This window comes from Haematobia irritans, chromosome 2 (genome assembly GCF_050003625.1).
Source record: "Haematobia irritans isolate KBUSLIRL chromosome 2, ASM5000362v1, whole genome shotgun sequence".
NCBI lineage: Eukaryota > Metazoa > Arthropoda > Insecta > Diptera > Muscidae > Haematobia > Haematobia irritans.
This window is the reverse complement of record NC_134398.1, coordinates 47713453-47727589: the sequence shown is the minus strand read 5'-3', so window position 1 is coordinate 47727589 and position 14137 is coordinate 47713453. Positions and strand designations below refer to the sequence as shown.

Here is a 14137-nt window from a genome sequence, read left to right as displayed (position 1 = left end):
TCTATAGAAAATTTTGTCAAAATTTTATTTCCATAGAAACTTTTGTCAAAATTTTATTTCTATATAAAGTTTCGTCAAAATTTTATTTCTATATAAAGTTTTGTCAAAATTTTAATTCTATAGACAATTTTTAAAAAAAATTATTGCTTTATATATTCTTTTTAATACAATACAATTAATTTAATGAGATTTTATCACAGCAGACTATAATTCTATTATAAATGGCACATGTTTGTATTACACATTCTGAGTAAGACATTGTCAATTTTTGTAATAAAACAAACAAGTTGGGCAGGACCATCTATATCATACCCTAAACCGCCCCTGCTGAATTAGTTAACTTAGGCATTTGTGGGGTGTAATTGCACATATTCTTATTTTTGAACTGCCTCTTTCTATTTTTTCGGTATACTCTAATATATAAATGCCCAGCTTGCATTTACAATAAGTCAACAAATACAAAAAAAGCACACACACATCATGTTTGTTTTCCATTTTTTTAATGAATGGCACAATGCAACAAGTTAAGCATCCAATTTGCCTTTAATTTCGTTGCATCTTTGTTAATTTTTACTGCATGTTTCACAAACCATGTTAACATTGGGCTTGAAATATGGCCTGACGAAAGGACTCCAATTAACAGTGTCACAAAACAATGGCTCTTTTCAATTGAAAGAGCCTATAGGAGGTCACAGTCATCCCTAGAGAAGGAGACCTAACAATGGGTCTTACTTTCAACTTGAATGAATTTTTGAATTGAATTTTTCTACTGAATTGGGAAATTGGATAAATTTAAATATTGGATCAATTATCGTTTGAGTTCTTATGTCTTTTGTTTTCAGATACACCGGGAATAGAGGACACAGTTATAAAAATCTACAATACCGTACTTGGGAGAAGAGTGACGTAGTAAGTCGAGGATCGTGCAGTTGAAAAACATTTATTACAAATAGAACTAATGTCCATCATTTCAACAACTGTTGCACTGAATATGCATCACTTCTTAAGGTATCATCCATATTCAGTGCGTTGGATGTGAATTAAATCTTTTTTTAAAAATTTTGCCAAATAAATAATTTTTACCATTTTTATGATTGTAATGCATTCTAACACTTCCCTGAAAGGCTTGACCTCAAATATTTTCAAAAATTCGCAATTTTTCTAGAATTGATTTAGCATCGTTTTCGACAAAATTTAAAGTGATTAACCCCATTTTAGGAAAAACAATTTATGGACCTGAAATATTTCGAAATTTTCAATTTCAACTAAATCGTATAAATATTGCGCTACCCAAGAAATCAAATCGGGGAAACAGTCTATATGTGGGTTTGATCAAATCATCGTCACGCACACACCAAATTCGATAAGTTTCACTTATAGTAAAGAACCTTTATTTTATTTCATTACATATCAGCCACCCTGTACGTCAATCAAATTGACATAATGATTCGCTTTCACAGGTCTCCAGGTAGTACATGGGGATCACAGGTGGACCCCATGATCTCCAGTGAGTACGAATGGGTTCTTTCTCACGGTTGCCACAGTTGGTAGAATTCTACCCAAAAAAGGTGATTTTTTTCTATTTGGTAGATTGGTAGAATTCTTGATGTTTCGATAGATTTTTCAAAATATTCTTCTTCAACTAAGGGGTACTTTACAAATTTTCTATAGAAATACAAATTTTACAACATTTTCTATAGCAATATTTTCATAAAATTTTCGCTAGAAATAAAATTTTGACAAAATTTTCTAAAGTAACAAAGATTTGACAAAATTTGTTATACATATAAAATTTCAACAAAATTTCTTCAATAGGAATAAAGTTTGGAAAAAACTTTCTTTAGCAATAAAATTTTGACAAACTTTTCTATAAAAATAAAATTTTGATAAAATTTTCTACCAAAAATTTATATCTAATTTTGACAATTTTGTTTTGAAAAAATTTTGACAAAGTTTTCTATAGAAATAAAATGTTAATAAAATTTTCTATAGAAATAAAATTTTGACAAAATTTTCTACAAAAATAATATTTTGACAAAATTTTTTTTATAGAAATCAAATGTTGATAAAATTTTCTATGGCAATAAAATTTTGAGAAAATTTCTATAGAAATAAAATTTTAACAAAAATTTCTATAGAAATAAAATCTTGATAAAATTTTCTATAGCAAACAAAATTTTGAAAAAATTTTCTACAAAAATAATATTTTGAAAAAATTTACTATAGAAATCAAATGTTGATAAAATTTTCTATAGAAATAAAATTGTGACAAAATTTTCCACCGAAATAAAATCTTGACAAAATTTTTAATAGAAATAAATTTTTGACAAAAATTTCTATAGAAATAAAATTTTGATAAAATTTTGCTTTAGAAATAAAATTTTTAGAAAATTTTCTATAGAAATAAAATGTTGATAAAATTTTCTATAGCAATAAAATTTTGATAAAATTTTGCTATAGAAATAAAATTGTGACAAAATTTTCAACAGAAGTAAAATTTTGACAAAATTTTCAACAGAAGTAAAATTTTGACAAAATTTTCAACAGAAATAAAATTTTGGCAAAATTTTCTACAGAAATAAAATTTAAAAAAAAAATTTCTATAGAAATCAAATGTTGATAAAATTTTCTATAGAAATAAAATGTTGATAAAATTTTCTACAGAAATAAAATTTTGACAAAATTTTCTATAGAAATAAAATGTTGATAAAATTTTCTACAGAAATAAAATTTTGTGAAAATTTTTTATATAAATAAAATTTTGATAAAATTTCACTATAGCAATAAAATTTTGATAAAATTATCTAGAGCAATAAAATTTTGACAAATTTTTCTATAGAAATAAAATGTTTATAAAAATTTCTAAAGCAATAACATTTTGATAAAGTTTTCTACAGAAATAAAATTTTAACAAAATTTTCTATAGCAAAAAAAATTTTGTCAAAATTCTCTTTTGGAATAAAATTGTGACAAAATTTTCTACAGAAATAAAATTTTGATAAGATTTCCTATAGAGAAAAATTTTTAAAAAATTTCCCATAGAAATAAAATTTAAAAAAAAATCTATAGAAATAAAATTTTCTAAAAAATCTTCAATAAAAATAAAATGTTGACCAAATCTTCTATAAAAATAAAATTTTGACAAAATTTGCTATAGAAATACAATTTAGACAAAATTTGCTATAGAAATAAAATTTTGCCAAAAATTATCTATCGATAAAGTTTTCTATAAAAATAAAATGTTGATAAGATTTTGCTATAGAAATATAATTTTGAAAAAAAATCTATAGAAATAAAATTTAATAAAATGTGCAAAAGACGACATTTTGACAAAACTTTCTATAGAAAGAAAATTTTGACAAATTTTCTATAGAAATAAAATTCCGGTAAAATTTTGCTATAGAAATAAAATTTTAACAAAATTTTGACAAAATTTTCTGTAGCAAAAAAATTTTCTATAGCAATAAAATTTTGACAAAATTTTCTATAGAAATAAAATGTTTATAAAAATTTCTAAAGCAATAACATTTTGACAAAGTTTTCTACAGAAATAAAATTTTAACAACATTTTCTATAGCAAAAAAATTTTGTCAAAATTCTCTTTTGGAATAAAATTGTGACAAAACTTTCTACAGAAATAAAATTTTGATAAGATTTTCTATAGAAATAAAATTTTGATTTGACAAGATTTCCTATAGAGAAAAATTTTTAAAAAATTTCCCATAGAAATAAAATTAAAAAAAAAAATCTATAGAAATAAAATTTTCTAAAAAATCTTCAATAAAAATAAAATGTTGACCAAATCTTCTATAAAAATAAAATTTTGACAAAATTTGCTATAGAAATACAATTTAGACAAAATTTGCTATAGAAATAAAATTTTGCCAAAAATTATCAATCGATAAAGTTTTCTATAAAAATAAAATGTTGATAAGATTTTGCTATAGAAATATAATTTTGAAAAAAAAATCTATAGAAATAAAATTTAATAAAATGTGCAAAAGACGACATTTTGACAAAACTTTCTATAGAAAGAAAATTTTGACAAATTTTCTATAGAAATAAAATTCCGGTAAAATTTTGCTATAGAAATAAAATTTTAACAAAATTTTTATAGAATCAAAAACTTTGTCAAATTTCTCTATAGAAATAAAATTTTGACAAAATTTTCTATTGAAATAAAATTTTGACAAAATTTTCTATAGCAAGGTTAGGTTAGGTTAGGTGGCAGCCCGATGTATCAGGCTCACTTAGACTATTCAGTCCATTGTGATACCACATTGGTGAACTTCTCTCTTATCACTGAGTGCTGCCCGATTCCATGTTAAGCTCAATGACAAGGGACCTCCTTTTTAAAGCCGAGTCCGAACGGCGTTCCACATTGCAGTGAAACCACTTAGAGAAGCTTTGAAAACCCTCAGAAATGTCACCAGCATTACTGAGGTGGGATAATCCACCGCTGAAAAACTTTTTGGTGTTCGGTCGAAGCAGGAATCGAACCCACGACCTTGTGTATGCAAGGCGGGCATGCTAACCATTGCACCACGGTGGCTCCCTAATAGCAATAAAATTTTAACAACATTTTCTATAGCAATAAAATTTTAACAAAATTTTCTATAGAAATAAAATTTTGACAACATTTTCTACAGAAGTAAAATTTTGATAAATTTTTTCTATGGAAATAAAATTTTGACAAAATTTTCTATAGTAATAAAATATTAACAAAATTTTCATCACAAGTAAAATTTTGACAACATTTTCTATAGAAATAAAATTTTGACTAAATTTTCTATTGAAATAAATTTTTGACAAAATTTTCTATAGAAATAAAATTTTGAAAAATTTTTCTAAAGCCATAAAATAATGACAAAACTTCATACAGAAATAAAAGTTTTGTGTCCCTGTCTTTTTGACATTCAGCACGTCTAGAACTGATTATACCCTTCACTACTACTGTGGTACAGGGTATAATAAGTTTGCGCATTTGTATGTAACGCCAAGAAGGAGTAATCATAGACCAACCTTTTAGTATTCCGATCGGCTTAGAATTAAATTCTGAGGCGATTTAGCGATGTCCGTCTGTCTGTCTGTCTGTTGATGTATTTTTGTGTGCAAAGTACAGCTCGCAGTTTTAGTCCAATTGTCCTAAAATTTGGTATAGGGTCCTGTTTCGGCTCAAAGACGATCCCTATTGATTTTGGAAAAAATCGGTTCAGATTTAGATATAGCTGCCATATATATTTTTCACCGATCTGGTCATAATTGGCGTGTATATCAACCGATCTTCCTCAAGTTCCGTACATCCGAATATTTTATGAGTCTCGAAAAACTTGCAAAATATCAGCAAAATCGGTTCAGATTTAGATATAGCTCCCATATATAGCTTTCGCCCGATTTACACCCATATGACCACAGAGGGCATTTTTTTGCTCCGATTTAGTTGAAATTTTGCATAGGGAGTAGAATTAGCATTTTAACTATGCGTGCCAAATTTGGTTGAAATCGGTTCAGATTTGGATATATCTCCCATATATAGCTTTCGCCCGATTTACTCTCATATGACCACAGAGGCCAATTTTTAACTCCGATTTAGTTGAAATTTTGCACAGGGAGTAGAATTAGCATTGTAGCTATGCGTGCCAAATTTGGTTGAAATCGGTTCAGATTTAGATATATCTCCCATATATAGCTTTCGCACGATTTACACTCATATGACCACAGAGTCCAATTTTTAACTCCGATTTAGTTGAAATTTTGCACAGGGAGTAGTATTAGCATTGTAGCTATGCGTGCCAAATTTAGTTGAAATCGGTTCAGATTTAGATATATCTCCCATATATAGCTTTCGCACGATTTACACTCATATGACCACAGAGTCCAATTTTTAACTCCGATTTAGTTGAAATTTTGCACAGGTAGTAGAATTAGCATTGTAGCTATGCGTGCCAAATTTGGTTGAAATCGGTTAAGATTTAGATATAGTTCCCATATATAGCTTTCGCCCGATTTACAATCATATGACCACAGAGGGCATTTTTTTGCTCCGATTTAGTTGAAATTTTGCACAGGGAGTAGTATTAGCATTGTAGCTATGCGTGCCAAATTTGGTTGAAATCGGTTCAGATTTAGATATAGCTCCCATATATAGATTTCCCCTGACAGAGGCCAATTTTTAACTCCGATTTATTTAAAATTTTGCATAGGGGAGTAGAATTAGCATTGTAGCTATGCGAGCCAAATTTGAAATCGGTTCAGATTTAGATATAGCTCCCATATATATGTTTTTCTGATTTCGACAAAAATGGTCAAAATATCAACATTTTCCTTGTAAAATCGCCACTGCTAAGTCGAAAAATTGTAAAAAGACTCTAATTTTCCTAAACTTCTAATACATATATATCGAGCGATAAATCATAAATAAACTTTTGCGAAGTTTCCTTAAAATTGCTTCAGATTTAAATGTTACCCATATTTTTTTTTTACTAAAATTGTGTTCCACCCTAGTGCATTAGCCATCTTAAATTTTGAGTCTATAGATTTTGTAGAAGTCTATCAAATTCTTCCAGATCGAGTGATATTTAAATGTATGTATTTGGGACAAACCTTTATATATAGCCCCCAACACATTTAACGGATGTGATATGGTATCGAAAAGTTAGATCTACAAAGTGGTGCAGGGTATAATATAGTCGGCCCCGCCCGACTTTAGACTTTCCTTACTTGTTTTTATTCTAAAATCCTTCATGCATTCAACTTCATTGAATTTTCTTGACATGCAATCTCTCAGAAGGTCTTTGGCCTTTGGATTATAATCCATTATCTCATTAACCGATTCTAATACGATTCAAAATGGTTATCTTAAATAGAATCAAGGAAACAATGACCCTCCTTGCAATGCATTAAAAACGAAAATCTGTATCCTTTAACTCGTAAATCTTTAAAGGGGCTTTAATAGCACATACACAACAACACATAGTGTTGATGGTGCTCTAAAAACTTTGCTCTATACACAATGTCCCCGCCCAGTGTATTCAGGCTTTGGTGGTTAGCATTGTTTAAATGCCACAACACACTTGTAGGCCTCTTGGGGTTGGCCCAACTTTGGTTGGGTACAAAAAAGGAGATATTTTACATTGCGGCTGCAGCAATCTTGTGCAATTCCCCCCTAAAATGCATTGGCAAAGGAAACGATATTCTTGATAGCTGATGTTCTGGTGTTGTATTCGTGTGTGTGTGCGAACAATTTTGTGGCTTTAATTTTTCATTGGGCCTGTTGCTGTTTGACTTGTTGGTCGTTTTTCTTTACAACTTGCTTTCCCTTCTCTGTGAAATAATATTTGCTCAGCCATTAAATTGTGGCAACTTGTTGAAGATAAAGGTGTTAATGCTTGCACACGGTGGCCAATGCCATTTCACAGAAGGGATTTAATATGGCTGGGGCTTTTTGTGTGGTTTAATTAAGATCAATGTGATAATCCCTCTGAGATAATATTTGAACAATTTCTTAATGTGTGTTCTTATGGCCCCTTAAAGCCATTGATTTAATGAGATTAAAGAATTTGTTAAATCAAATTTAGCAACATTTTAAAAATGATTTCTTTTGAGGGAGTGGGGATGGGGTTAAATTTGTCTGCAGCCATCAGTATTTGGCTTCTCTACTACCCAGTCCTATATACTCTTGTAATGGAGTTCACCATTTGTAAGTTTTGAAATTTCATCTTTAATCTTTGAATTCTTTCTATGGCAATGAAATTCTTCTACAAGTTTTCTTCAGTTTACGGTTTACAATGTCAACTAAGCTTTCTTCCAACAATGAATCAAATCCATTGGAAGAATCCCAGCGAGGACAGGTGATCCATAGGTCGAGAATGTACAGATATCACTCGGCCAGTACAAACTCTTTGAACATTGTCTGAGGCTGGCTCCATATTCCACCGCGTTACTCAAAGCAGAAGCTTCGTTAAGTCCTTTCGCGTATGCTGCCTTGGTCAGTAGTTTTCTGATTGTCGGAGACTGTCATTTTTATTCCACCGCGTTACTTAACGCAGGAGATGCATAAAGTCTTTGTGCCTATGCAACGTTCGCAAGTAGTTTACTGATTGTCTATCCAGGACCTCTCATATTTGCCGTTATTCTTGCTAGCTTCGCCGTAATCTATAGAGCTTTGCCAGTTACGATCTTAAAATGTTCCTTCATAGGGTAAATTGATATCTAAATAACACCCAGATATTTAAGGTCATGGAACTTTGCGGTAAACCTGCTGATACTTTGTAGCGAGTATACCGTCGTCATCATCGATTTCAATTCTGTGAAAATGTATCATCCGCTGTTGCCATCTGACCATTGAAGATGTTTGGAATGATCAAGACGCTTAAGATCTCGAATCACTGGCGCTTGGTAAGCGTGTAAATGCAAGCCTTCATGTTCATCAACGACGAATAGGAGAGGTAAAATTATGGGATACTATTATGAGCTTAGATGAAAGCTCGGGCATGCTCTTGTGTTCTCACATCTCTTGCAGATAAACTAAATCAATAAAATTTATTAAATCTTTGGAATAGTCAGCTCCTCGCTTCTTCAACCACTTCAATGTTACTTCACATATAAATTGTTTCCCAATTCCAGTTTCAATTTAAATCAAATTAAATTTGTAATGCAATATAAATATTTTTTGGACTATACTTCATTTTGTTCCATTTTAAGCGGAAGAATATTTTTAAAGTTACATTGACTTTGATTTCCATGGTTCGTGAAGTGTATGAATACCCAGGCAACAGCTGTTCTTGCAGCTATCCAACATAGAATGATGAACTAGTTGCCTGTGTGGCAATAGAGACTCGCCCCAAACAGAAGGACGGAAATAAAAATAAAAAACGAAACAGATACAATTCAATCTATGTAGCAATTTTAGTAGCCAATTGGATGACTGGCTATGGGAGTTCGATGGAAGTGTAATCGCATCACTTTTGACATGGACAGCATTGAATTTGAAAAACAGAAAAAGAACACACACACAGAGACAGAGACATAATCAAATGCCATTTGACTAGAAATAGAGAACGGATGAGTGATAACTGAAAACTGAATTGGTACACTTAAGAAGATTTGATTTTTTATTTTTTGTATTTTTTTGGCACCACCTTAGTGAAGCATTCGTACTGATGTGAGAATAATCACAAATCGAATTTTGCAATGTGGGTCAACTAGTTAACTAAGTTTTTTTTGGGTTTGTCATGCAAAATTATTACCTTAAAAGAGTATTAACAATTAAATCAAATTTATTGAAAATTAAGAGAATGAATATGATCTCCACAAACATGTTTCAATAACATACATAAGGGGTACTTCACAAATTTTCCATAAAATGTTGACCAACAATTTTCTATAAATATAATATTTTGGTAAAACTTTTGGCGAAATTTTCTATAGAAATAAAATTTTGACAAAATTTATTATGAAGCAACCGTGGTGAAATGGTTAGCATGTCCGCCTTGCATACACAAAGCCGTGGATTCGATTCTTGCTTCGACCGAACACCAAAAGTTTTTCAGCAGTGGATTATCCCACCTCAGTAATGCTGGTGACATTTCTGAGGGTTTCAAAGCTTCTCTAAGTGGTTTCACTGCAATGTGGAACGCCGTTCGGACTCGGCTATAAAAAGGAGGTCCCTTGTCTTTAAGCTTAACCACTACCGATGTCCACTACAGAGGACACTGGAAATCGACTCCAAACTCTAACTCCCCACTTAGTTTCGATTTATTTTATGATGTTATTTTAAAGTAGAGGCTCTTATCTAAATAAGCTATAACTATTTTCCATATTGCTGGGCACTAAAAGATATTTTCATAAAATTTTTTGACAATAAACGAAATATACATAATTTTGATACAATTTTTCTACTTTACGTCTCTAGTAAATGGACACTCATATAAAACCTATAGCCTATATTATACCAGATTCTTTTTGATTTTTTCCCACACTTCAACAGATATTACAGGCAAAATAGCGTTTAGTTTCGTATAACCATTTGGTCACAATTCAAGAATTAAGTTTTCGAAACTAACACATATAGCTTTATAAATAATTTAGGTAGGCTTTCAAAATTACAATATTTTTTCTACATGCTGTTAGTACAAGCAGAAACAGAAGAAAAATTAGAGTTTTTTAACATTAGGTTGAATTCGGTAGTGAAAGGGTTAACATGGAATCGAGCAGCACTCAGTGATAAGAGAGAAGTTCACCAATGTGGTATCACAATGGTCTGAATAGTCTAAGTGAGCCTGATACATCGGGCTGCAACCTAACCTAACCCAACCTATTAGGGAAATAAAATTTTGCCAAATTTTTCTATAGAAATAACATTTTTACAAAATTTTCTATAGAAATAAACTTTTTACAATTTTCAATAGCAATATAATTTTGAAAAAAGTTTCTGTCGAAATAAAATTGTGACAACATTTTTTATAGAAATAAAATTGTGACAAAATTTTCTATAGAAATAAACTTTTGACAAAAATTTCTATCGAAAAAAATGTTGACAAAATTTTCTACAGAAAAAAAATTGACAAAAATTTCTAAAGAATCAAAATTTAGAGAAAATGTTCTATATAAACAAAATATTTACAAAAATTTCTCTAGGAATAAAATTTTGACAAAATTTTCTGTAGAGATAAAATTTTGACAAAATTTTCTATAGAAAGAAAATTTTGACAAAATTTTCTATAGAAATACAATTTTAATAAAACTTTCCATGGATATAAAATTTTAACAAAATTTTCTATAATAATAAAATTTAGACAAAATTTTGTGTAGAAATAAAATTTTGACAACATTTTCTATAACAATAAAATTTTGACAAAATTTTATATAGAAATAAAATTTTAACAAAATTTTCCATGGATATAAAATTTTAACCAAATTTTCTAAAGAAAGAAAATTTTGACAAAATTTTCTATAGAAATACAATTTTAACAAAAATTTCCATAGACATAAAATTTTGACAAAAATTTCTATAGAAATAAAATTTTGAAAAAATTTTCCCTAGGAATACAATTTTCAATAGCAATAAAATTTAAAAAAAAAATACTGTCGACATAAAATTTTTACAACATTCTTTATAGAAATAAAATTGTGACAAAATTTTCTATAGAAATAAACTTTTGACAAAATTTCTATCGAAAAAAATGTTGACAAAATTTTCTACTGAAAAATATTTTGACAAAAATTTCTAAAAAACAAAATTTTGAGAAAATTTTCTATATAAAAAAAATATTTACAAAAATTTCTCTAAGAATAAAATTTTGACAAAATTTCCTATAGAAATACAATTTTAACAAAATTTTCTATAGAAATACAATTTTAACAAAATTTTCTATAATAATAAAATTTTGACAAAATTTTCTATAGCAATAAAATTTTGACAAAATTTTATATAGAAATACATTTTAACAAAATTTTCCAGGATATAAAATTTTAACCAAATTCTCTATAAAAATAAAATAGTGACAAAATTTTCTATAGAAATAAAATTTTGACAAAATTTACTATCGAAATAAAATATTGACAAAAATTTCTATAGAAATAAAAATTTGACAAAAATTTCAATAGAAATACATTTTTGAATAAATTTTCTACTGGAATAAAATTTTGACAAAATTTTCTATAGAAATACAATTTTGACAAAATTTTCTATAGAAATAAAATTTTGACAAAATTTTTTATAGAAATAAAATTTTGACAAAATTTTCTATAGAAATAAAATTTTGACAAAATTTTCTATAGAAATAAAATGTTGACAAAATTTTCTATAGAAATAAAATCTTGACAAAATTTTCTACAGAAATAAAATTTTGACAAAATTTTCTATAGAAATAAAATTTTGCGAAATATTCTATAAAAATAAAATTTTGACAAAATTTTCTAATGAAATGAAATTTTGACAAAATTTTCTATTGAAATAAAATTTTAACAAAATTTCCAATTGAAATTAAATTTTCTAAAAATTTTCTATTGAAATAAAAATTTTGGAAAAAATTTTATAGAAATAAAATTTTGAGAAAATTTTCTACAGATATAAAATATAAAAACTAAAAATATATAAAATTTTGATAAAATTTTCTGTTAGATAAAATTGTTGGCAAAATTTTCTATAAAAATAAAATGTAGTCCGAATTTTCTATAGAAATGAAATTTTGGCAAAATTTTCAATAGAAATAAAATGTTGACAAAATTTTCCATAGAAATAAAATTTTGATAAAAATCTCCATAGAAATAAAATTTTGCCAAAATTTTCTATAGAAATACAATTTTGACAAAATTTTCCATATAAATAAATTTTTGCCAAAATTTTCTACAGAAATAAATTTTTGGCAAAATTTTCTACTGGAATAAAATTTTGACAAAATTTTCTATAGAAATAAAATTTTGAGAAATATTCTAAAAAAATAAAATTTTAACAAAATTTTCTAATGAAATGAAATTCTGACAAAAATTTTCTATAGAAATAATATTTTTGCAAAATTTTCCATAGAAATTAAATTTTCACCAAATTTTCTATTGAAATAAAAACTTTGAGAAAAATTTTTATAGAAATAAAATTGTGAGAAAATTTTCTATAGCAATAAAAATTTGACGAAATTTTCTATAGAAGTAAAATTTTGAGAAAATTTTCAATATATATATAAAATTTTGATAAAATTTTCTATAAGATAAAATGTAGTCCGAATTTTCTTTAGAAATGAAATTTTGACAAAATTTTCTATAGCAATAAAATGTTGACAAAAATTTCCACTGAAATAAAATTTTGATAAAAATCGCCATAGAAATAATATTCTGCCAAAATTTTCTATAGAAATACAATTTTGACAAAATTTTTCATATAAATAAACTTTTGCCAAAATTTTCTATAGAAACAAATTTTTGAAAAAATTTTCTACTGGAATAAAATTTTGACAAAATTTTCTATAAAAATAAAATTTTGCGAAAATTTTCTAATGAAATAAAATTTTGACAAAATTTTCTAAAAAAATAAAATTTTAACAAAATTTTCCATAAAAATTAAATTTTGAGAAAATTTTCTATAGAAATAAAAATTTGACGAAATTTTCTATAGAAATAAAATTTTGAGAAATTTTCCAGTTTATCTTCCTTCATCTGTCAGCTCTTTCACTTTAAATGGTGATTGAAATTTTTAAGGTATACAGATTTCCTATTTCATTTAGTCATTTCGACCAAATAACGGATACACACAGTTTTCATTGTAGTTGGTTTCAGTATCCCTGTTGCAATTACAAATAGTCACATTAGTTGTTTTTGTGCAGATGTAGATGTGCATGTGTTATTTACCCCGTTTGTGGTGGACATGAGGTAAGTCCAACATCTAAAATCTAACTTCTGGCATAAACAGTTGTCTAAGGTCTTGTCACTTGTGTTTTAATTTGTGGTGAAGAGTCAGCCACTGTGTTTCTCTTGTTCAACTCTCACTGGTTACTCACTGTGGTTTTGTTTGAAGTTGAGATTGGTTTTCGTTTTTCGGATGATACCTAATACCACGGCAAACAACAAAGCGAATGCAATGAGAACCGCAAACAGTTTCAGAAGGTTTTGGAAACCAAAACAAAACGAGATAACGGTAAGGTAAATGTAACAGCAGGTCACCCAGGAATTTTATTAATAAACTGTGCACTTTTGGTTCCAGAAACTAACACAACATTAGAACAATATTTCGTAATTTCGTGGATTTAAGCTTGATTTTTCATATGTGAGAACTTGACTGATGTAGGATATTTCGAATATTTTTGATTTTGCTTTTGGGGAAAATGAGAAATTGGTAAGCTTTTTTTTATTTCTATAGAAAATTCGCATTAATGGGAAAATTTTAATTATTTAAATTGATGTCAAAATTTTATCATAATTTTATACCTACAGAAAATTTTGCCAAAATTTTATTTCTATAGAATATTTCGTCAAAATTTCATTTCGATAGAATATTTTTATTTCTATAGAAAATTTCGGCAAAATTTAATTTTTATAGAAAATTTGGTGAAAATTTATTTTTTTATACAATTTTGCCAAAATTTTATTTATATAGGAAATTATAAATTTATTTCTATATAAAATTTTTTCAACATTTTATTTT

General features: G+C 27.5%; 1 protein-coding gene across 1 annotated transcript in view; it reads right to left on the bottom strand.

Annotated features, from left to right (window-relative positions):
* Nucleotides 1–14137, bottom strand: part of LOC142224204 (neuronal acetylcholine receptor subunit alpha-7-like) — a 1091332-nt gene that overhangs the window by 439569 nt on the left and 637626 nt on the right. The gene's annotated exons all lie outside the window — the stretch shown is intronic.